Consider the following 24,222-nt stretch of genomic DNA (forward strand, 5'->3'; position numbering starts at 1 on the left):
GTGGTAAACACAGGGACTGTGAAAGAATTCAAAAATGCCTGAGACATGCATAAGGCTATCCTAAGGTGGACTTGATGGGCCTTTTGGTTCTTATTTACCGTCAAATTCTATGTTTCTATGCTTCCAAAGTCATGATTGACTAAGTCTTCTCTCCTGCTGGGGACAATTAGGGGCAGTTTTAAGTGAGCTGAAAACTAACAATTTTCCCTTTAAATCATAGTCTAAGTGGAGCCATTAAAGACAATGCACAGGGCATGAAATGAAACAGACCACCTCATTAAGAAAGCAAAAAGGCATTGATGCCTGATGGGCTTAAAGGGACAGTCTAGGCCAAAATAAACTTTCATGATTCAGATAGGACATGCAATTTTAAACAATTTTCCAATTTACTTTTATCACCAATTTTGCTTTGTTCTCTTGGTATTCTTAGTTGAAAGCTTAACCTAGGAGGTTCATATGCTAATTTCTTAGACCTTGAAGCCCACCTCTTTCAGATTGCATTTTAACAGTTTTTCACCACTAGAGGGTTTTAGTTCACGTATTTCATATAGATAACACTGTGCTTGTGCACGAGAAGTTATCTGGGAACAGGCACTGATTGGCTAGACTGTAAGTCTGTCAAAAGAACTGAAAAAAGGGGCAGTTTGCAGAGGCTTAGATACAAGATAATCACAGAGGTTAAAAATATATTATTATAAATGTGTTAGTTATGCAAAACTGGGAAATGGGTAATAAAGGGATTATCTATCTTTTAAAACAATAAAAATTCTGGTGTAGACTGTCCCTTTAACTTGTATATAGCTTGATGCAGGGCATCATAGTCACCATCCTTTAGTGGAAGTAAATAAAATCTGCAGTTTGTTGGCCTTGTACCATGTGATTGGATACACTTGACAATTTTATATTAACTGCCAGTATCTTCAACAACTGCCTTATGCTGTATGATTTGAAATACATTTTATTAATGTTAAATCACTTCTTATAAATTGAAATGTATTTTGGAATTTTTGTGTTATCCCCACCACAGCACTCCCTAAAACAAAAAATGATCACCTTTATACAGAAACCTGCTTTTAATAAAATATAAAGTCTTGAATTAAATTTTATTTGGGAAGATTACATATACAAGAAATATAGCAAATAGGCTTTAGACGTGAGGTTAAATATACAACTTTAAAAATGGCTTTATTTTGTTAAATGTTAGATAAAAGGTCTAGTAAATGGTAAATATGACTGATGACTATTTCCTCTATCTCTTTCTTTTCCTTCTTTTTCTTCATCTATGTCTTCCGCTTCTCTTCTTACCTTTTTGAATAATAGTAAATTGGCAAAGTATGTTTAATGGTCTTGATTGATTCAGACATATCATTTGTATAGGATTATTGTAATTTGTTTTTCATGTTTGTGCACACTTGTTATTTGTGAAACTTAAATAAAAAATAAAATAAAAAAAAAGATATAACATCAACTCAGAAAATGTGTAGGAGAATAAAAAAAAACACAATAAGGTATGTTAATAAAAAAATAAATACAAATAAAATACCTTTTTGTCCATCGTTGGATTTGCTACACAAAGCAGAGGCTGCATCAACTGGTATTCCCACATAAACGCCTCCATAATTCCTTAACAAGAGAAAAACAAAACAAAAAAAACATTTTTTTCTAATGTGATGATAACAAATGATATTATGTTACCATTTTTGATCCATTCAAGCATTTTGTTTTACAGAATGTTGAACTGGTTTGGCATGGTTTTCTTTGCTCTTGATAGCAAGTTATGTCAAATAAAAACATAATGGTGGCAGCATTCCAAACTTTAAACATTAAGGGCCAGAGTACGAGTGGAGTGCAAATGTGTGTGCGCAAGCAATATCGGGTTTTTGCGTTCGTTTGCATGCAGGTTAAATAGCGGTGGTATTACAAGTTGAAAGTAAATGCGATCGATTGAGAGCAATTCAAGTTAGTGCTCGTCGGGTAAGTGCATTCTCAGAGTGGTGGTTAACAGTTTTGCAAATCAGAAAAGTGTCACAAAACACATAAGCCTAGATTTAGAGTTGGGCGGTAGCCGTCAAAACCAGCATTAGAGGCTCCTAACGCTGGTTTTAGGCTACCGCCGGTATTTGGAGTCAGTCATTAAAGGGTCTAACGCTCACTTTTCAGCCGCGACTTTTCCATACCGCAGATCCCCTTTAGTCAATTGCGTATCCTATCTTTTCAATGGGATCTTTCTAACTCCGGTATTTAGAGTCGTGGCTGAAGTGAGCGTTAGAAATCTAACGACAAAACTCCAGCCGCAGAAAAAAGTCAGTAGTTAAGAGCTTTCTGGGCTAACGCCGGTTTATAAAGCTCTTAACTACTGTGCTCTAAAGTACACTAACACCCATAAACTACCTATGTACCCCTAAACCGAGGTCCCCCACATCGCCGCCACTCTATAAAAATTTTTTAACCCCTAATCTTCCGCTCCGTACACTGCCGCCAACTACGTTATCCCTATGTACCCCTAATCTGCTGCCCCTAACACCGCCGACCCCTATATTATATTTATTAACCTCTAATCTGCCCCCCACAACGTCGCCGCCAGCTACCTACCCTTATTAACCCCTAATCTGCCGTCCGCACGCCGCCGCCAGCTACATTATAGCTATGTACCCCTAATCTGCTGCCCCTAACACCGCCGACCCCTATATTATATTTATTAACCCCTAATCTGCCCCCCACAACGTCGCCTCCACCTGCCTACACTTATTAACCCCTAATCTGCCGAGCAGACCGCACCGCTACTATAATAAAGTTATTAACCCCTAATCTGCCTCACTCCCGCCTCAATAACCCTATAATAAATAGTATTAACCCCTAATCTGCCCTCCCTAACATCGCCAAAACCTAACTTCAAGTATTAACCCCTAATCTGCCGATCGGAGCTCACCGCTACTCTAATAAATTTTTTAACCCCTAAAGCTAATTTTAACCCTAACCCTAACACCCCCCCAAAGTTAAATATAATTTTATTCTAAAGAAATAAATTAACTCTTATTAAATAAATTATTCCTATTTAAATCTAAATACTTACCTGTAAAATAAACCCTAATATAGCTACAATATAAATTATAATTATATATATTTTTTTTTAAATAATTTTTTATTGAGGTTTGATATACAATAAAATATAAACAAAACATCAACCACTGCAATGACACAGAAATAGGAATCACATCAGATGTCTTGAGAGAAGTATTATACAATCATACTGATTACATCATAGGATAGTTGAAAGTGTGCATAGAGTGAACCTCATATTTTCAAATCTTTTTCTCCATTTTGCAACAATTAGAAATAAAGCTCACATAATACATATATATTCTATAATCTATGAAGATATAGTAAATGAGCAATAAGCTCTAAGGTAGAGCAACCAAAAAGAAGTAAGAAAAAAAATATTACATTGAACACCAACTAGTATCTCTTATATAAAAATGCAGACTTTTAACAATATTAGTTCTGGATAATGCAATTATTGGAATAGCTGAAATTTTGTGAACACAACATTGCTTATATATAATACATAGAGATATGAATATTAAGTTACCATAGGTTAATTGCGGTTTTGTTACGAGAGAAACTGCTTTAAGGACTCAGGATGAATCCAGCCTATCCTGAGTACTATAATATGGGGGGTACGGAGGTCATTATTTATGCTTAACCAGAGCTCCTCTTTTCATAGTTACTTAACGTTAATCATGTCTCACCCAATAATTATGGTATGTGGGGTACACCCTATAATTGCAGTCAACTCAAAATACTGAACGATGTGTAAAATTAAGCCATACAAGCACTAGTGTCGGGAAGACTAAACTCCACAAGCTGTGACATGGAAATCTATAATTATAATTATATTATAGCTATTTTAGGATTAATATTTATTTTACAGGCAACTTTGTATTTATTTTAACCAGGTACAATAGCTATTAAATAGTTAAGAACTATTTAATAGCTAAAATAGTTAAAATAATTACAAAATTACCTGTAAAATAAATCCTAAACTAAGTTACAATTAAACCTAACACTACACTATCAATAAATTAATTAAATACAATATCTACAATTATCTACAATTAAACCTAACACTACACTATCAATAAATTAATTAAATACAATACCTACAAATAAATACAATTAAATAAACTAACTAAAGTACAAAAAATAAAAAAGAACTAAGTTACAAAAAATAAAAAAATATTTACAAACATTAGAAAAATATTACAACAATTTTAAACTAATTACACCTACTCTAAGCCCCCTAATAAAATAACAAAGCCCCCCAAAATAAAAAAATGCCCTACCCTATTCTAAATTACAAAAGTTCAAAGCTCTTTTACCTTACCAGCCCTGAACAGGGCCCTTTGCGGGGCATGCCCCAAAGAATTCAGCTCTTTTGCCTGTAAAAAAAACACATACAATACCCCCCCCCAACATTACAACCCACCACCCACATACCTCTAATCTAACCCAAACCCCCCTTAAATAAACCTAACACTAAGCCCCTGAAGATCTTCCTACCTTATCTTCACCATACCAGGTTCACCGATCGGTCCTCGGAAGTGTTGATCCAAGCCCAAGCGGGGGGCTGAAGAGTGACATCCATCCTCGGGCTGAAGTCTGGATCCAAGCGGCGGCTGAAGAAATCAATCATCGGGCTGAAGTCGGAAGTCCATCATCGGGATGAAGTCTTCTATCAAGCCGCATCTTCAATCTTCTTTCTTCTGGAGTGGAGCGGAGCCATCTTCTTCCAAGCCGACGCGGAACATCCTCTTCAAGCGACGCCTACTCGCCGAATGACGGTTCCTTTAAATGACGTCATCCAAGATGGCGTCCCTCGAATTCCGATTGGCTGATAGGATTCTATCAGCCAATCGGAATTAAGGTAGGAATATTCTGATTGGCTGATGGAATCAGCCAATCAGAATCAAGTTCAATCCGATTGGCTGATCCAATCAGCCAATCAGATTGAGCTTGCATTCTATTGGCTGATCGGAACAGCCAATAGAATGCGAGCTCAATCTGATTGGCTGATTGGATCAGCCAATCGGATTGAACTTGATTCTGATTGGCTGATTCCATCAGCCAATCAGAATATTACTACCTTAATTCCGATTGGCTGATAGAATCCTATCAGCCAATAGGAATTCGAGGGACGCCATCTTGGATGACGTCATTTAAAGGAACCGTCATTCGGCGAGTAGGCGTCGCTTGAAGAGGATGTTCTGCGTCGGCTTGGAAGAAGATGGCTCCGCTCCGCTCCAGAAGAAAGAAGATTGAAGATGCGGCTTGATAGAAGACTTCATCCCGATGATGGACTTCCGACTTCAGCCCGATGATGGATTTCTTCAGCCGCCGATTGGATCCAGACTTCAGCCCGAGGATGGACGTCACTCTTCAGCCCCCCGCTTGGGCTTGGATCAACACTTCCGAAGACCGATTGGTGAACCTGGTATGGTGAAGATAAGGTAGGAAGATCTTCAGGGGCTTAGTGTTAGGTTTATTTAAGGGGGGTTTGGGTTAGATAAGGGGTATGTGGGTGGTGGGTTGTAATGTTGGGGGGGGGGGTATTGTATGTGTTTTTTTTTACAGGCAAAAGAGCTGAATTCTTTGGAGCATGCCCCGCAAAGGGCCCTGTTCAGGGCTGGTAAGGTAAAAGAGCTTTGAACTTTTGTAATTTAGAATAGGGTAGGGCATTTTTTTATTTTGGGGGGCTTTGTTATTTTATTAGGGGGCTTAGAGTAGGTGTAATTAGTTTAAAATTGTTGTAATATTTTTCTAATGTTTGTAAATATTTTTTTATTTTTTGTAACTTAGTTCTTTTTTATTTTTTGTACTTTAGTTAGTTTATTTCATTGTATTTTTTTGTAGATATTTTATTTAAATAATTTATTGATAGTGTAGTGTTAGGTTTAATTGTAGATAATTGTAGATATTGTATTTAAATAATTTATTGATAGTGTAGTGTTAGGTTTAATTGTAGATAATTGTTTGAATTTTATTTAATTAATTTATTGATAGTGTAGTGTTAGGTTTAATTGTAACTTAGGTTAAGATTTATTTTACAGGTAATTTTGTAATTATTTTAACTATTTTAGCTATTAAATAGTTCTTAACTATTTAATAGCTATTGTGCCTGGTTAAAATAAATACAAAGTTGCCTGTAAAATAAATATTAATCCTAAAATAGCTATAATATAATTATAATTTATGTTGTAGCTATATTAGGGTTTATTTTACAGGTAAGTATTTAGATTTAAATAGGAATAATTTATTTAATAAGAGTTAATTTATTTAGTTAGAATAAAATTATATTTAACTTAGGGGGGTGTTAGGGTTAAAATTAGCTTTAGGGGTTAGAAAATTTATTAGAGTAGCGGTGAGCTCCGATCGGCAGATTAGGGGTTAATACTTGAAGTTAGGTGTCGGCGATGTTAGGGAGGTTAGATTAGGGGTTAATACTATTTATTATAGGTTTATTGAGGCGGGAGTGAGGCGGATTAGGGGTTAATAGCTTTATTATAGTAGCGGCGGTGTGCGGACGGCAGATTAGGGGTTAATAAGTGTAGGCAGGTGGAGGCGACGTTGTGGGGGGCAGATTAGGGGTTAATAAATATAATATAGGGGTCGGCGGTGTTAGGGGCAGCAGATTAGGGGTACATAGGGATAATGTAAGTAGCGGCGGTTTACGGAGTGGCAGATTAAGGGTTAAAAAAATATGCAGGTGTCAGCGATAGAGGGGGCGGCAGAATAGGGGTTAATAAGTGTAAGGTTAGGGGTGTTTAGACTCGGGGTACATGTTAGAGTGTTAGGTGCAGACGTAGGAAGTGTTTCCCCATAGAAAACAATGGGGCTGCTTTAGGAGCTGAACGCGGCTTTTTTGCAGGTGTTAGGTTTTTTTTTCAGCTCAAACAGCCCCATTGTTTTCTATGGGGGAATCGTGCACAAGCACGTTTTTGAAGCTGGCCGCGTCCGTAAGCACCGCTGGTATCGAGAGTTGAAGTTGCGTTAAATATGCTATACGCTCCTTTTTTGGAGCCTAACGCAGCCATTCTGTGAACTCTCAATACCAGCTGTATTTAAAAGGTGCGGCCAGAAAAAAGCACGCGTAGCTAACGCACCCCTTTGGCCGCAAAACTCTAAATCTAGGCGAAGATAAATAAATTACAAAGTACAGTTACACTCATAATAACACTGTTTAAAAAAAATATTGCATAAAAAAGTTATAAGGGCTCAAAGATATGAGGTCTCAGGTGTTCGGGGGAAAAAAGCAGGCAAATAGCTTTAACATTGAGATACATACATGTCTAAAGATGTATATGTATGCATATATACAAATGTCTATATATGTGTACATATGCATTTATAAGTGTATATATGTATTTACATGCATATATACATATATAAAACAAAATGCATAAGTACACATATATAGACATTTATATAAGTGCATTGGAGCTCTTTGCAGTTAAAAGGACATTAAACACTTTGAGATGGTAATATAAAATGATAAATTGTATATATAAAACAACTCTGCAATATACTTTCATTATTTATTTTTTCCTCTTTGCCTGTAATTCCATTCTGAAATTGTGAGCTTTCCAGTTCCTGTTAGAAATGGAAGTGCAGAACACTGTTAAATCCAGCACAACCATTGGCTGCACACTCTAGTGACCTATTTATAACTGACCCTAATTGGCCACAGCAGAGAAGGTAACACAAGTTATAACATGGCAGCTCCCAGTGTTTTATAGACACTAAAACTTTACACTTATTTTGTCACTTTTTAAACAACTAATGAAACTTTAAAAAATACATCTACATGTTAGTCATGGACTAATCTTTTCTTTGAATGCATTATTCTATCTAGAATGTATTTAGTGTTTAATGTCCCTTTAAGTAGATGAAAACATGTTAAATCATATTTATGCAATATTCATATTTAACAAAGTGTTATACCGTATATTTACTGTAAATATTTCACACTCCAGTGTTCTGCACATAAATAGATATTGTTATATATCTATATATATATGTATGTATGTATAGATCAATATTGTACCCTAATACCATTAGAAATATATAGAAAACAGAATTTATGTTTACCTGATAAATTACTTTCTCCAACGGTGTGTCCGGTCCACGGCGTCATCCTTACTTGTGGGATATTCTCTTCCCCAACAGGAAATGGCAAAGAGCCCAGCAAAGCTGGTCACATGATCCCTCCTAGGCTCCGCCTACCCCAGTCATTCGACCGACGTAAAGGAGGAATATTTGCATAGGAGAAACCATATGATACCGTGGTGACTGTAGTTAAAGAAAATAAATTATCAGACCTGATTAAAAAACCAGGGCGGGCCGTGGACCGGACACACCGTTGGAGAAAGTAATTTATCAGGTAAACATAAATTCTGTTTTCTCCAACATAGGTGTGTCCGGTCCACGGCGTCATCCTTACTTGTGGGAACCAATACCAAAGCTTTAGGACACGGATGATGGGAGGGAGCAAATCAGGTCACCTAGATGGAAGGCACCACGGCTTGCAAAACCTTTCTCCCAAAAATAGCCTCAGAAGAAGCAAAAGTATCAAACTTGTAAAATTTGGTAAAAGTGTGCAGTGAAGACCAAGTCGCTGCCCTACATATCTGATCAACAGAAGCCTCGTTCTTGAAGGCCCATGTGGAAGCCACAGCCCTAGTGGAATGAGCTGTGATTCTTTCGGGAGGCTGCCGTCCGGCAGTCTCGTAAGCCAACCTGATGATGCTTTTAATCCAAAAAGAGAGAGAGGTAGAAGTTGCTTTTTGACCTCTCCTTTTACCGGAATAAACAACAAACAAGGAAGATGTTTGTCTAAAATCCTTTGTAGCATCTAAATAGAATTTTAGAGCGCGAACAACATCCAAATTGTGCAACAAACGTTCCTTCTTCGAAACTGGTTTCGGACACAGAGAAGGTACGATAATCTCCTGGTTAATGTTTTTGTTAGAAACAACTTTTGGAAGAAAACCAGGTTTAGTACGTAAAACCACCTTATCTGCATGGAACACCAGATAAGGAGGAGAACACTGCAGAGCAGATAATTCTGAAACTCTTCTAGCAGAAGAAATTGCAACCAAAAACAAAACTTTCCAAGATAATAACTTAATATCAACGGAATGTAAGGGTTCAAACGGAACCCCCTGAAGAACTGAAAGAACTAAGTTGAGACTCCAAGGAGGAGTCAAAGGTTTGTAAACAGGCTTGATTCTAACCAGAGCCTGAACAAAGGCTTGAACATCTGGCACAGCTGCCAGCTTTTTGTGAAGTAACACAGACAAGGCAGAAATCTGTCCCTTCAGGGAACTTGCAGATAATCCTTTTTCCAATCCTTCTTGAAGGAAGGATAGAATCTTAGGAATCTTAACCTTGTCCCAAGGGAATCCTTTAGATTCACACCAACAGATATATTTTTTCTAAATTTTGTGGTAAATCTTTCTAGTTACAGGCTTTCTGGCCTGAACAAGAGTATCGATAACAGAATCTGAGAACCCTCGCTTCGATAAGATCAAGCGTTCAATCTCCAAGCAGTCAGCTGGAGTGAGACCAGATTCGGATGTTCGAACGGACCTTGAACAAGAAGGTCTCGTCTCAAAGGTAGCTTCCATGGTGGAGCCGATGACATACTCACCAGATCTGCATACCAAGTCCTGCGTGGCCACGCAGGAGCTATCAAGATCACCGACGCCCTTTCCTGATTGATCCTGGCTACCAGCCTGGGGATGAGAGGAAACGGCGGGAATACATAAGCTAGTTTGAAGGTCCAAGGTGCCACTAGTGCATCCACTAGAGCCGCCTTGGGATCCCTGGATCTGGACCCGTAGCAAGGAACTTTGAAGTTCTGACGAGAGGCCATCAGATCCATGTCTGGAATGCCCCACAGTTGAGTGACTTGGGCAAAGATTTCCGGATGGAGTTCCCACTCCCCCGGATGCAATGTCTGACGACTCAGAAAATCCGCTTCCCAATTTTCCACTCCTGGGATGTGGATAGCAGACAGGTGGCAGGAGTGAGACTCCGCCCATAGAATGATTTTGGTCACTTCTTCCATCGCCAGGGAACTCCTTGTTCCCCCCTGATGGTTGATGTACGCAACAGTTGTCATGTTGTCTGATTGAAACCGTATGAACTTGGCCCTCGCTAGCTGAGGCCAAGCCTTGAGAGCATTGAATATCGCTCTCAGTTCCAGAATATTTATCGGTAGAAGAGATTCTTCCCGAGACCAAAGACCCTGAGCTTTCAGGGATCCCCAGACCGCGCCCCAGCCCATCAGACTGGCGTCGGTCGTGACAATGACCCACTCTGGTCTGCGGAAGGTCATCCCTTGTGACAGGTTGTCCAGGGACAGCCACCAACGGAGTGAGTCTCTGGTCCTCTGATTTACTTGTATCCTCGGAGACAAGTTTGTATAGTCCCCATTCCACTGACTGAGCATGCACAGTTGTAATGGTCTTAGATGAATGCGCGCAAAAGGAACTATGTCCATTGCCGCTACCATCAAACCTATCACTTCCATGCACTGCGCTATGGAAGGAAGAGGAACGGAATGAAGTATCCGACAAGAGTCTAGAAGTTTTGTTTTTCTGGCCTCTGTCAGAAAAATCCTCATTTCTAAGGAGTCTATTATTGTCCCCAAGAAGGGAACCCTTGTTGACGGAGATAGAGAACTCTTTTCCACGTTCACTTTCCATCCGTGAGATCTGAGAAAGGCCAGGACAATGTCCGTGTGAGCCTTTGCTTGAGGAAGGGACGACGCTTGAATCAGAATGTCGTCCAAGTAAGGTACTACAGCAATGCCCCTTGGTCTTAGCACAGCTAGAAGGGACCCTAGTACCTTTGTGAAAATCCTTGGAGCAGTGGCTAATCCGAAAGGAAGCGCCACGAACTGGTAATGCTTGTCCAGGAATGCGAACCTTAGGAACCGATGATGTTCCTTGTGGATAGGAATATGTAGATACGCATCCTTTAAATCCACCGTGGTCATGAATTGACCTACCTGGATGGAAGGAAGAATTGTTCGAATGGTTTCCATTTTGAACGATGGAACCTTGAGAAACTTGTTTAAGATCTTGAGATCTAAGATTGGTCTGAACGTTCCCTCTTTTTTGGGAACTATGAACAGATTGGAATAGAACCCCATCCCTTGTTCTCCTAATGGAACAGGATGAATCACTCCCATTTTTAACAGGTCTTCTACACAACGTAAGAATGCCTGTCTTTTTATGTGGTCTGAAGACAACTGAGACCTGTGGAACCTCCCCCTTGGGGGAAGCCCCTTGAATTCCAGAAGATAACCTTGGGAGACTATTTCTAGCGCCCAAGGATCCAGAACATCTCTTGCCCAAGCCCGAGCGAAGAGAGAGAGTCTGCCCCCCACCAGATCCGGTCCCGGATCGGGGGCCAACATTTCATGCTGTCTTGGTAGCAGTGGCAGGTTTCTTGGCCTGCTTTCCCTTGTTCCAGCCTTGCATTGGTCTCCAAGCTGGCTTGGCTTGAGAAGTATTACCCTCTTGCTTAGAGGACGTAGCACTTTGGGCTGGTCCGTTTCTACGAAAGGGACGGAAATTAGGTTTATTTTTGGCCTTGAAAGGCCGATCCTGAGGAAGGGCGTGGCCCTTACCCCCAGTGATATCAGAGATAATCTCTTTCAAGTCAGGGCCAAACAGCGTTTTCCCCTTGAAAGGAATGTTAAGTAGCTTGTTCTTGGAAGACGCATCAGCTGACCAAGATTTCAACCAAAGCGCTCTGCGCGCCACAATAGCAAACCCAGAATTCTTAGCCGCTAACCTAGCCAATTGCAAAGTGGCGTCTAGGGTGAAAGAATTAGCCAATTTGAGAGCATTGATTCTGTCCATAATCTCCTCATAAGGAGGAGAATCACTATCGACCGCCTTTACCAGCTCATCGAACCAGAAACACGCGGCTGTAGCGACAGGGACAATGCATGAAATTGGTTGTAGAAGGTAACCCTGCTGAACAAACATCTTTTTAAGTAAACCTTCTAATTTTTTATCCATAGGATCTTTGAAAGCACAACTATCTTCTATGGGTATAGTGGTGCGTTTGTTTAAAGTGGAAACCGCTCCCTCGACCTTGGGGACTGTCTGCCATAAGTCCTTTCTGGGGTCGACCATAGGAAACAATTTTTTAAATATGGGGGGAGGGACGAAAGGAATACCGGGCCTTTCCCATTCTTTATTTACAATGTCCGCCACCCGCTTGGGTATAGGAAAAGCTTCTGGGAGCCCCGGGACCTCTAGGAACTTGTCCATTTTACATAGTTTCTCTGGGATGACCAACTTGTCACAATCATCCAGAGTGGATAATACCTCCTTAAGCAGAATGCGGAGATGTTCCAACTTAAATTTAAACGTAATCACATCAGGTTCAGCTTGTTGAGAAATGTTCCCTGAATCAGTAATTTCTCCCTCAGACAAAACCTCCCTGGCCCCATCAGACTGGTTTAGGGGCCCTTCAGAACCATTATTATCAGCGTCGTCATGCTCTTCAGTATCTAAAACAGAGCAGTCGCGCTTACGCTGATAAGTGTGCATTTTGGCTAAAATGTTTTTGACAGAATTATCCATTACAGCCGTTAATTGTTGCATAGTAAGGAGTATTGGCGCGCTAGATGTACTAGGGGCCTCCTGAGTGGGCAAGACTCGTGTAGACGAAGGAGGGAATGATGCAGTACCATGCTTACTCCCCTCACTTGAGGAATCATCTTGGGCATCATTGTCATTGTCACATAAATCACATTTATTTAAATGAGAAGGAACTCTGGCTTCCCCACATTCAGAACACAGTCTATCTGGTAGTTCAGACATGTTAAACAGGCATAAACTTGATAACAAAGTACAAAAAACGTTTTAAAATAAAACCGTTACTGTCACTTTAAATTTTAAACTGAACACACTTTATTACTGCAATTGCGAAAAAATATGAAGGAATTGTTCAAAATTCACCAAAATTTCACCACAGTGTCTTAAAGCCTTAAAAGTATTGCACACCAAATTTGGAAGCTTTAACCCTTAAAATAACGGAACCGGAGCCGTTTTTAACTTTAACCCCTTTACAGTCCCTGGTATCTGCTTTGCTGAGACCCAACCAAGCCCAAAGGGGAATACGATACCAAATGACGCCTTCAGAAAGTCTTTTCTATGTATCAGAGCTCCTCACACATGCGACTGCATGTCATGCCTCTCAAAAACAAGTGCGCAACACCGGCGCGAAAATGAGGCTCTGCCTATGATTTGGGAAAGCCCCTAAAGAGAAAGGTGTCTAAAAAAGTGCCTGCCGATATAATCTTATCAAAATACCCAGATTAAATGATTCCTCAAGGCTAAATATGTGTTAATAATGAATCGATTTAGCCCAGAAAAAGTCTACAGTCTTAATAAGCCCTTGTGAAGCCCTTATTTACAATCTTAATAAACATGGCTTACCGGATCCCATAGGGAAAATGACAGCTTCCAGCATTACATCGTCTTGTTAGAATGTGTCATACCTCAAGCAGCAAGAGACTGCTCACTGTTCCCCCAACTGAAGTTAATTCCTCTCAACAGTCCTGTGTGGAACAGCCATGGATTTTAGTAACGGTTGCTAAAATCATTTTCCTCATACAAACAGAAATCTTCATCTCTTTTCTGTTTCTGAGTAAATAGTACATACCAGCACTATTTTAAAATAACAAACTCTTGATTGAATAATAAAAACTACAGTTAAACACTAAAAAACTCTAAGCCATCTCCGTGGAGATGTTGCCTGTACAACGGCAAAGAGAATGACTGGGGTAGGCGGAGCCTAGGAGGGATCATGTGACCAGCTTTGCTGGGCTCTTTGCCATTTCCTGTTGGGGAAGAGAATATCCCACAAGTAAGGATGACGCCGTGGACCGGACACACCTATGTTGGAGAAATATATATTTATGAATAAATAGAACATATTCTGCTATGTGCAGAACATTGGAATGTGAAATATTCATATTTTCATGTCGGGTTAGCGCACATTAGAATATGCGATTGTGTTTGCTCGCCAGTAGTGTTGGGGTTTTTTTTTCCACTTTTTTTTTTCATCCATTGACTTCTATAGGAGAATAGGTTATAGCACTCGCGATATTGTAATTTCGGCTTTTTACGCATGACAGGTTAGCGCGAGAGCCAAAACGTTTTACTTTCAACTCATAATACCAGCGCAACCTAACGTGTGCAAAACGTTTACTTATAGCGAACTAAAGAAAGAGCTAAATAGCAGTCCACTCGTAATCTGGCCCTGAATATATTTGGAGCGAATTAACTAGTGGTAACAAACAATTCTATACTTAAATAATACAAGCAGTTGTTGAGCTTAAAGTGTATTTAACCAGAAAATATTTAAAGAGTAGTTAAAGTACTTAAAAGAGACATAAAGTGACACAAAACATGAAAAAGAAGTAGGCAAGCACAATAGTGTAATGGCAATAGAAACAGACAGGTGCCTGCAGTGACCAAACTCTGAACTGTAGCCTCAATTTTTTTATATATAAAAAAAAGTTTAAAAAAGTTGAATGATCATTTTCCAGTGCCAGGTTTCTAGAAATTTCCCCAATGAAAATGATCCTTGCTCGTTTCCTTCATAAAAAAAAAAGAAAGAAAAACTTTAAGGTAGCAATCGGTATCCATACAAAGCTTATATATGTCAAAGACTTAACAATACTGACTGTTACAAAAGAGGAATTGTGGGTTTGGAATTATCATTTCCGATGATCTGAGATTTGGTAAACAATTTAGTATTGAGTAAAGCCAGTAGAATGCTTGCTTTTATAGGTAGAGGTATTTGCAGCAGGTTCTTATGCCACTTTACAGATCCCTAGTTAGGCCCCATTTGGAGTATTGTGTGAAGTTGTGGAGTCCATATCTCCAGAAGGATATAAATACATTGGAAACTGTTTAAAGGAGGGCTACTAAAATGGTACATGGTCTAAAAAAGGCTCAATGGTCTAAATATGTATAGCATAGAGGAGAGAGGATAAAGATATGAAATGACAGATACATTGAAGTAGATTAAGGGGCTTAATAAAGCTGAGGCTGTATTTTTTTTTCACAAAAATAGCAATGCCAGAACAAGGGGTCATGAACTCAAGATGAAGGGTAGTATATTCAGGAGTAATTTGTGGAAGCACTTCTTTACAAAACAGGTTATTGATTCATGGAATAAACTTACATTAGAGGTGATAATGACAAAAACTGTGAGGAACTTCAAGAATGTCTGGGATAAACATAAGGCTATCATACAAACGAAATAAGCTTAAACGTCTAAAACATTTTGGGCAGACTTTTTGGGCCTGTGGTTCTTATCTCCCATTAATACATCTGTTCCTATGTCACTGCCTTATTTCTGCTGAAATTATTCCAAAAATAAATATTTCTGTTGAAGAGCATGGAGTCAAAGATCTTTTTAGCTGCTGTTAATAGAAAAAAAGAAAGTATGAACCATTGGCAGAATTTGTTTTGTATGGTACATTAATGAAACAAATATCTATTTAATTTTTTTTTAAATATTTGATTTGTGTATATTAATACAAAATACAATGCTATGGGGCCTATCTATCAAGCTCCGAATGGAGCTTGATGCCCCATGTTTCTAGCGAGTCTTCAGACTCGCCAGAAACAGCAGTTTTGAAGCAGCGGTCACAAAGACCGCTGCTCCATAACCTGTCCGCCTGCTCTGAGCAGGCGGACAGATATCGCCGGAATTTAACCCGATCGAGTACGATCGGGTTAATTGACACCTCCCTGCTGGCGGCCAATCGATCGCGAAACAGCAGGGGGCGGCGTTGCACCAGCAGCTCTTGTGAGCTGCTGGTGCAATGCTGAATACGGAGAGCATATTGCTCTCCATATTCAGCGAGGTCTTTCGGACCTGATCCGCACTGTCGGATCAGGTCCGCAAGACCTGTGTTAAATAGAGGCCATTGTATTTTGGTATATCACAATATAATGGGATATGAGATGGGATATAAGATGTGAATTTTTGTCAACTGAAGTAAGTTTTAAGATTAGGCTAATGCAAGACAATAATGTAAAATGGTATAGCAAAATAAAGATGAACGATTAAGCTACTAAAAGTAAACCTGCGCTTGTCATCTTCAGATACTGATTCTTCTCCCCTGCAAAATATAAAAAACAAATCTAATCAATATAAAGATTCATTGAAGTGTTGCAGGGAACTCAAAATATCTAACATAAAATGGGAATGTCTGAGCATTTGCGACCGTATTCACCATTATCCGCATGTAGCTCCTCACCCCTTTCCAATACACTCGCTTTCTGGCCTTCTGAAGGGTCTAGCGGACTACCATACCGTATTATGACAAGAGATTGGAATCTCATCTATACCAGACCTTATTGTTAGACTGGTTTAAAGCCTTGTCTGAGCTACGTCTTACTACTGCCTCACATAGGATTTTACAACTTGAGACTTAAAATCCTATTGTCTAGTTGAGGATTTGATCCCCAAGTTGTATACTCTGGGAATGTAAATGGTGTGAGGGTGTCCCACTTCGCTCTATCACTGCACTATTCGGTTATGGGGGGGGGGGGGGGAGCTTGACCACATGAGAAATCATGTCCTTTCATAGCTTGGGAACATATTTTAATCTGCCCGTACTAGACTGACAAAACAAAATGTATGCTTACCTGATAAATGTATTTCTCTTGTGGTGTATCCATTACTTGTGGGATATTCTCCTTCCCAACAGGAAGCTGCAAGAGGACACCCACAGCAGAGCTGTCTATATAGCTCCTCCCCTAACTGCCACCCCCAGTCATTCGACCGAAGACAAGCAAGAAAAAAGGAGAAACTATAGGGTGCAGTGGTGACAGTAGTTTAAAAATAAAAAACACCTGCCTTAAAATGACAGGGCGGGCCGTGGACTGGATACACCACAAGAGAAATAAATTTATTAGGTAAGCATAAGTTTTCTCTTGTAAAGGTGCATCCAGTCCACGGGTTCATCCATTACTTGTGGGATACCAATACCAAAGCTTTAGGACACGGATGAAGGGAGGGACAAGGCAGGCACTTAAACGGAAGGCACCACTGCCTGTAAGACCTTTCTCCCAAAAATAGCCTCCGAAGAAGCAAAAGTATCGAATTTGTAGAAATTAGAAAAAGTGTGAAGCGAAAACCAAGTCGCCGCCTTACAAATCTGTTCAACAGAGGCCTCATTTTTAAAAGCCCATGTGGAAGCCACCGCTCTAGTGCAATGAGCTGTAATTCTTTCAGGAGGCTGCTGGCCAGCAGTCTCATAAGCTAAGCGGATTATGCTTCTCAGCCAAAAAGAAAGAGAAGTTGCCGAAGCTTTTTGGCCTCTCCTCTGTCCAGAGTAGACAACAAACAAAGCAGATGTTTGACGAAAATCCTTCGTAGCTTGTAAATACAACTTTAAAGCACGAACCACATCAAGATTGTGTAAAAGACGTTCCTTCTTTGAGGAAGGATTAGGACATAATGAAGGAACAACAATCTCCTGATTGATGTTCTTATTAGAAACTACCTTAGGAAGAAACCCAGGTTTGGTACGCAAAACTACCTTATCTGCATGGAAAATCAGATAAGGGGAATCACACTGTAAAGCAGATAACTCCAAAACTCTTCAAGCCGAGGAGATAGCTACTAGAAACAGAACTTTCCAAGATAAAAGTTTAATATCTATGGAATGCAAAGGTTCAAACGGAACCCCTTGAAGATCTTTAAGAACTACATTTAAACTCCATGGCGGAGCAACAGGTTTAAACACAGGCTTAATTCTAACTAAAGCCTGACAAAACACCTGAACGTCTGGAACCTCAGCCAGACGTTTGTGCAAAAGAACTAGCAGACAATCCTTTCTCCAATGGTAAAGTAATGGCAGGCTCTCAAATCCAAATATTCAGTAAAAAATCAAAATTTATTAGACAACGTTAAAAAGTTACACAGACATGGCAGTAAAAGCTAGAGCAAAATATCTTACATGTTTCGCGCCCCCTACAGGCACTTAATCATAGATGAGGGACTCTGTGAGAAACCCCATCTATTTATGCTGTGAGAGACATAGATTAACTATTTCCTTGCCTCACAGTCACAAACAGAAAAAAGGTTAAAATCAGAATGCTGAAGCAATTAGATACAGTGGTTGAATCTCAATAGGCTAAATGTCTAATATAATAGATGAAAACAAACAGTGCAAAATATGACAGACAATATATGCATAATGATGATACTGGTTAAGATATAATAATACTTTTATGTGATAATATCCTTAAAATTATTCATGAACGTAAATACTAGAATTATATTATATATTCCAGGATTAGAAAATCTCTGTAAGCTTTAGAAAAGAGTTCTATGCATTGAAAATATATAATGTGCATAGAATAAATTTCTCATAAATCTACATAAAATATATATATATGTTATTTTTACAGCAGGAACATCAGAATCAGGGCATGGATAGAGAAGGTACATAGAGAAGAAAAAGGATAAGGGAATAAAGAAAATAAAGGACAATTTAATTGTCAATGAAATAATCTATGTCACATTCTCTATTCATGCCCTGAGAGGCAAGGGTCTTAAGTTTGAGGATCCAATAAAGTTCCTTCTTCTCTAAAATCTTGGCCCTATTACCCCCTCTAATAGGTACCACAGCCATATCTATAATTTGGACTGACAGACTGGCTATGTGAGTTAGGTGAAGGTTATTAAAATGATTGGCAACTGCGGAGTCTTTATTATAATTTTTGACATCTCTGACATGTTCACTATATCTGGTCCTGAGCATTCTAGACATCCAATCCCTCTTGGAGAAAGGATAAGATTCTAGGAATCCTGACTGAGTAACCCTTGGATTCACACCAATGAAGATATTTACACCATATCTTATGATAGATTTTCCTGGTGACAGGCTTTCGAGCCTGAATTAAGGTATCAATGACCGACTCGGAAAAACCACGCTTTGATAGAATCAAGCGTTCAATCTCCAAGCAGTCAGACTCAGAGAAATTAGATTTGGATGTTTGAAAGGACCTTGAAGAAGAAGGTCCTGCCTCAGCGGCAGAGTCCATGGTGGAAAGGATGACATGTCCACCAGATCTGCATACCAAGTCCTGCGTGGCCACGCAGGAGCTATCAAAATCACTGAAGCTTTCTCCTGCTTGATCTTGGCAATCAGACGAGGGAGCAGAGGAAACGGTGGAAACACATAAGCCAGGCTGAAGGACCAGGGCGCTGCTAGAGCATCTATCAGCACTGCCTTGGGATCCCTGGACCTGGACCCGTAACAAGGAAGCTTGGCGTTCTGACGAGACGCCATGAGATCCAGTTCTGGTTTGCCCCATAGTTGAATCAACTGGGCAAATACCTCCGGATGGAGTTCCCACTCCCCCGGATGAAAAGTCTGCCGACTTAAGAAATCCGCATCCCAGTTCTCTACTCCTGGGATATGGATAGCTGAGAGATGGCAAGAGTGAACCTCTGCCCATAGAATTATCTTAGAAACCTCCAACATCGCCAGGGGGCTCCTTGTACCCCCCTGATGGTTGATATAGTCTTCAGTCGTGATGTTGTCCGACTGAAATCTGATGAACCTGTCCGCAGCTAGCTGAGGCCAAGCCTGAAGAGCAATGAATATCGCTCTTAGTTCCAGAATGTTTATCGGAAGGAGGGCTTCCTCTTGAGTCCACGAACCCTGAGCCTTCAGGGAGTTCCAGACTGCACGCCAGCCCAGAAGGCTGGCATCTGTCGTCATTATAGTCCATTCTGGCCTGCGGAAGCTCATTCCCCTGGACAGATGGACCCGAGATAGCCACCAGAGAAGAGAATCCCTGGTCTCTTGATCCAGATTTAGCAGAGGGGACAAATCTGTGTAATCCCCATTCCACTGATTGAGCATGCAAAGTTGCAGTGGTCTGAGATGTAGGCGGGCAAACGTAACTATGTCCATTGCCGCTACCATTAAGCCGATTACTTCCATACACTGAGCCACCGACGGCTGAGAAGTGGAATAAAGAGCACGGCAGGAAGTTATAAGCTTTGACAACCTGACCTCTGTCAGAAATTTTTTTTTCTACTGAATCTATCAGAGTTCCTAGGAAGGAAACTCTTGTGAGAGGGGAGAGAGAACTCTTTCCTTCATTCACCTTCCACCCATGAGACCTCAGGAATGCCAGAACAATTTCCGTATGGGACTTGGTGATTTGAAAATTCGACTCCTGTATCAGAATGTCGTCTAGGTAAGGAGCCACCGCTATGCTTCGTGGCCTTAAAACCGCCAGTAGGGACCCTAGAACCTTCATAAAGATTCTTGGTGCCGTGGCTAACCCGAAGGGAAGAGCCACAAACTGGTAATGCCTGTCTAGGAAGGCAAACCTGAGAAACCGATGATGCTCTCCGTGTATCGGAATGTGGAGATAAGCATCCTTTAAGTCCACGGTAGTCATATATTGACCCTCCTGGATCATAGGTAGGATGGTTCGAATAGTCTCCATCTTGAAGGATGGGACCCTGAGAAATTTGTTTAGGATCTTGAGATCCAAGATTGGTCTGAAAGTTCCCTCTTTTTTGGGAACTATAAACAGATTTGAATAGAATCCTTGCCCCTGTTCCTCCCTTGGAACTGGGTGGATCACTCCCATAACCAGAAGGTCTTGAACACAACATAAGAATGCCTCTCTCTTTATCTGGTTTGCAGATAATTGTGAGAGATGAAATCTCCCCTTTGGAGATGAGGCTTTGAAATCCAGAAGATATCCCTGAGAAACAATCTCCAGAGCCCAGGGATCCTGGACGTCTCTTGCCCAAGCCTGGGCGAAGAGAGAAAGTCTGCCCCCAACTAGATCCGGTCCTGGATCGGGGGCTACTCCTTCATGCTGTCTTAGAAGCAGCAGCAGGTTTTTTGGCCTGCTTTCCCTTGTTCCAAGCCTGGTTAGGTCTCCAGACTGGCTTGGACTGGGCAAAATTTCCTTCTTGTTTTGCAGTAGAGGAAGTTGAAGCTGAGCCACTCTTGAAGTTTCAAAAGGAACGAAAATTATTCTGTTTGGTCCTTAATTTGTTGGACCTATCCTGATGAAGGGTGGGGCCTTTTCCTCCAGTAATATCAGAAATGATCTCCTTCAGTCCAGGCCCGAATAGGGTCTGCCCTTTGTAGGGTATGTTGAGAAGCTTAGACTTTGAAGTAACGTCAGCTGACCAGGATTTAAGCCATAGCGCCCTACGCGCCTGAATGGCAAAACCTGAATTCTTAGCCGTTAGCTTTGTTAAATGAAAAACGGCGTCAGAAATAAATGAATTGGCTAACTTAAGAGCTTTAAGCCTGTCTAGGATATCATCCAACGGGGTCTCCACCTGTAGAGCCTCTTCAAGAGACTCGAACCAGAAAGCCGCTGCAGCAGTAACTGGGGCAATGCATGCAAGAGGCTGGAGAATAAAACCTTGTTGTATAAAGATTTTCTTAAGGAAACCCTCTAATTTTTTATCCATTGGATCTAGGAAAGCACAACTGTCCTCGACGGGGATAGTTGTACACCTTAGGGACCGTCTGCCACGAGTCCCGTGTAGCGGCATCTATGGGAAACATCTTTTAAAAAGCAGGAGGGGGAGAGAACGGTACACCTGGTCTATCCCATTCCTTCGTAATAATTTCTGAAAACCTCTTAGGGATTGGAAAAACATCAGTGTAAACAGGCACTGCAAAGTATTTGCCCATTTTACACAATTTCTCTGGGACTACAATGGTGTCACAGTCATCCAGAGTTGCTAAAATGTCCCTGAGCAACAAGCGGAGGTGTTCAAGCTTAAATTTAAATGCTATCATTTCAGAGTCAGACTGAAATAACGCCTTCCCTGAATCAGAAATGTCAGCCACAGATAGAAGCTCTCCTGCTTCGGCTTCTGTACATTGTGAGGGTATATCAGACATAGCTACTAAAGCGTCAGAAAGCTCTGTATTTGTTCTAGCCCCAGAGCTGTCTCGTTTTCCTTGTAACCCTGGCAGTTTGGACAATACCTCTGTGAGGGTATATTCATAACTGCCGCCATGTCTTGTAAGGTAAACGCATTGGACGCGCCAGATGTACTTGGCGTCACTTGCGCGGGAGATATAGGTTCTGACACATTGGGAGAGCTAGGTGGTCTAACCTCCCTTTTGTCAGTCTGAGAAACCTCTGGTGATAAATCTTTAAAACCCATAATATGGTCTTTATAACTTATAGAAAGGTCAGTGCATTTGGTACACATTCTAAGAGGGGGTTCCACAATGGATTCAAAACATAATGAACAAGGAGTTTCCTCTATGTCAGACATGTTTAACAGACTAGTAAGCTTGGAAAACTCTTTAATAAATGTGAAAAAGCAATTAAACAAAAACGGTACTGTGCCTTTAAGAGAAAAAAACTACCACATAAACTGCAAAACAGTGTTAAAAAGTAGTAAACTCTACAAATTTTTTACAGTGTGTATAAGAGACTAAAGCAGCATTGCACCCACTTGCAAATGGATGATTAACCCCTTAGGCCCCAAACCGGATTAGAAAAACAGTAAAACCGTTAAAAAACAGTCAAACACACTGCCACAGCTCTACTGTGGCTCCTACCTGCCCTTAAACACGATTTTTGCAGGAAAAAAACCCTCAATAGTGGTCCTAGATGCCAGAGGACTCCTTTAGGGCAGCTGGATGTCTCAGTCTGAATATCAACTGCGCATAAAGTGCGCGAAAATAGGCCCCTCCCACCATGCACTCAAAGTCAGAGGGCCTTAAAAAAGTACTCCTAGGAGTAATCTAGCTAGTAGTAAACTAGGCCCCAAATAAAGATTTATCACCCTCAGAGAAAAAAAATGTTTTTTCTATAAACCATGCAAACGTTTTTACACTAAGTAATAGGAGTATTAACATGAATACAGGGAGTGCAGAATTATTAGGCAAATGAGTATTTTGACCACATCATCCTCTTTATGCATGTTGTCTTACTCTAAGCTGTATAGGCTCGAAAGCCTACTACCAATTAAGCATATTAGGTGATGTGCATCTCTGTAATGAGAAGGGGTGTGGTCTAATGACATCAACACCCTATATCAGGTGTGCATAATTATTAGGCAACTTCCTTTCCTTTGGCAAAATGGGTCAAAAGAAGGACTTGACAGGCTCAGAAAAGTAAAAAATAGTGAGATATCTTGCAGAGGGATGCAGCACTCTTAAAATTGCAAAGCTTCTGAAGCGTGATCATCGAACAATCAAGCGTTTCATTCAAAATAGTCAACAGGGTCGCAAGAAGCGTGTGGAAAAACCAAGGCGCAAAAACAGAATTTATGTTTACCTGATAAATTACTTTCTCCAACGGTGTGTCCGGTCCACGGCGTCATCCTTACTTGTGGGATATTCTCTTCCCCAACAGGAAATGGCAAAGAGCCCAGCAAAGCTGGTCACATGATCCCTCCTAGGCTCCGCCTACCCCAGTCATTCGACCGACGTTAAGGAGGAATATTTGCATAGGAGAAACCATATGGTACCGTGGTGACTGTAGTTAAAGAAAATAAATTATCAGACCTGATTAAAAAAACCAGGGCGGGCCGTGGACCGGACACACCGTTGGAGAAAGTAATTTATCAGGTAAACATAAATTCTGTTTTCTCCAACATAGGTGTGTCCGGTCCACGGCGTCATCCTTACTTGTGGGAACCAATACCAAAGCTTTAGGACACGGATGAAGGGAGGGAGCAAATCAGGTCACCTAAATGGAAGGCACCACGGCTTGCAAAACCTTTCTCCCAAAAATAGCCTCAGAAGAAGCAAAAGTATCAAACTTGTAAAATTTGGTAAAAGTGTGCAGTGAAGACCAAGTCGCTGCCCTACATATCTGATCAACAGAAGCCTCGTTCTTGAAGGCCCATGTGGAAGCCACAGCCCTAGTGGAATGAGCCGTGATTCTTTCGGGAGGCTGCCGTCCGGCAGTCTCGTAAGCCAATCTGATGATGCTTTTAATCCAAAAGGAGAGAGAGGTAGAAGTTGCTTTTTGACCTCTCCTTTTACCGGAATAAACAACAAACAAGGAAGATGTTTGTCTAAAATCCTTTGTAGCATCTAAATAGAATTTTAGAGCGCGAACAACATCCAAATTGTGCAACAAACGTTCCTTC

General features: G+C 40.5%; 1 long non-coding RNA gene across 1 annotated transcript in view; it reads right to left on the reverse strand.

The window, feature by feature from the left end:
- Positions 1-1,084: 1,084 nt before the first annotated feature.
- The window catches only part of LOC128644327 (uncharacterized), a 34,937-nt gene continuing 11,799 nt past the window's right edge, over positions 1,085-24,222 (reverse strand). Inside the window, exons 2-4 of the long non-coding RNA XR_008399974.1 lie at positions 16,187-16,222; positions 1,544-1,623; positions 1,085-1,305 (exon numbers count right to left, since the gene is read on the reverse strand). This is a non-coding gene — a long non-coding RNA (uncharacterized LOC128644327). The remainder of the gene's footprint in view (positions 1,306-1,543; positions 1,624-16,186; positions 16,223-24,222) is intronic.

This window comes from Bombina bombina, unplaced genomic scaffold, assembly GCF_027579735.1.
Source record: "Bombina bombina isolate aBomBom1 unplaced genomic scaffold, aBomBom1.pri scaffold_1367, whole genome shotgun sequence".
Lineage (NCBI taxonomy): Eukaryota > Metazoa > Chordata > Amphibia > Anura > Bombinatoridae > Bombina > Bombina bombina.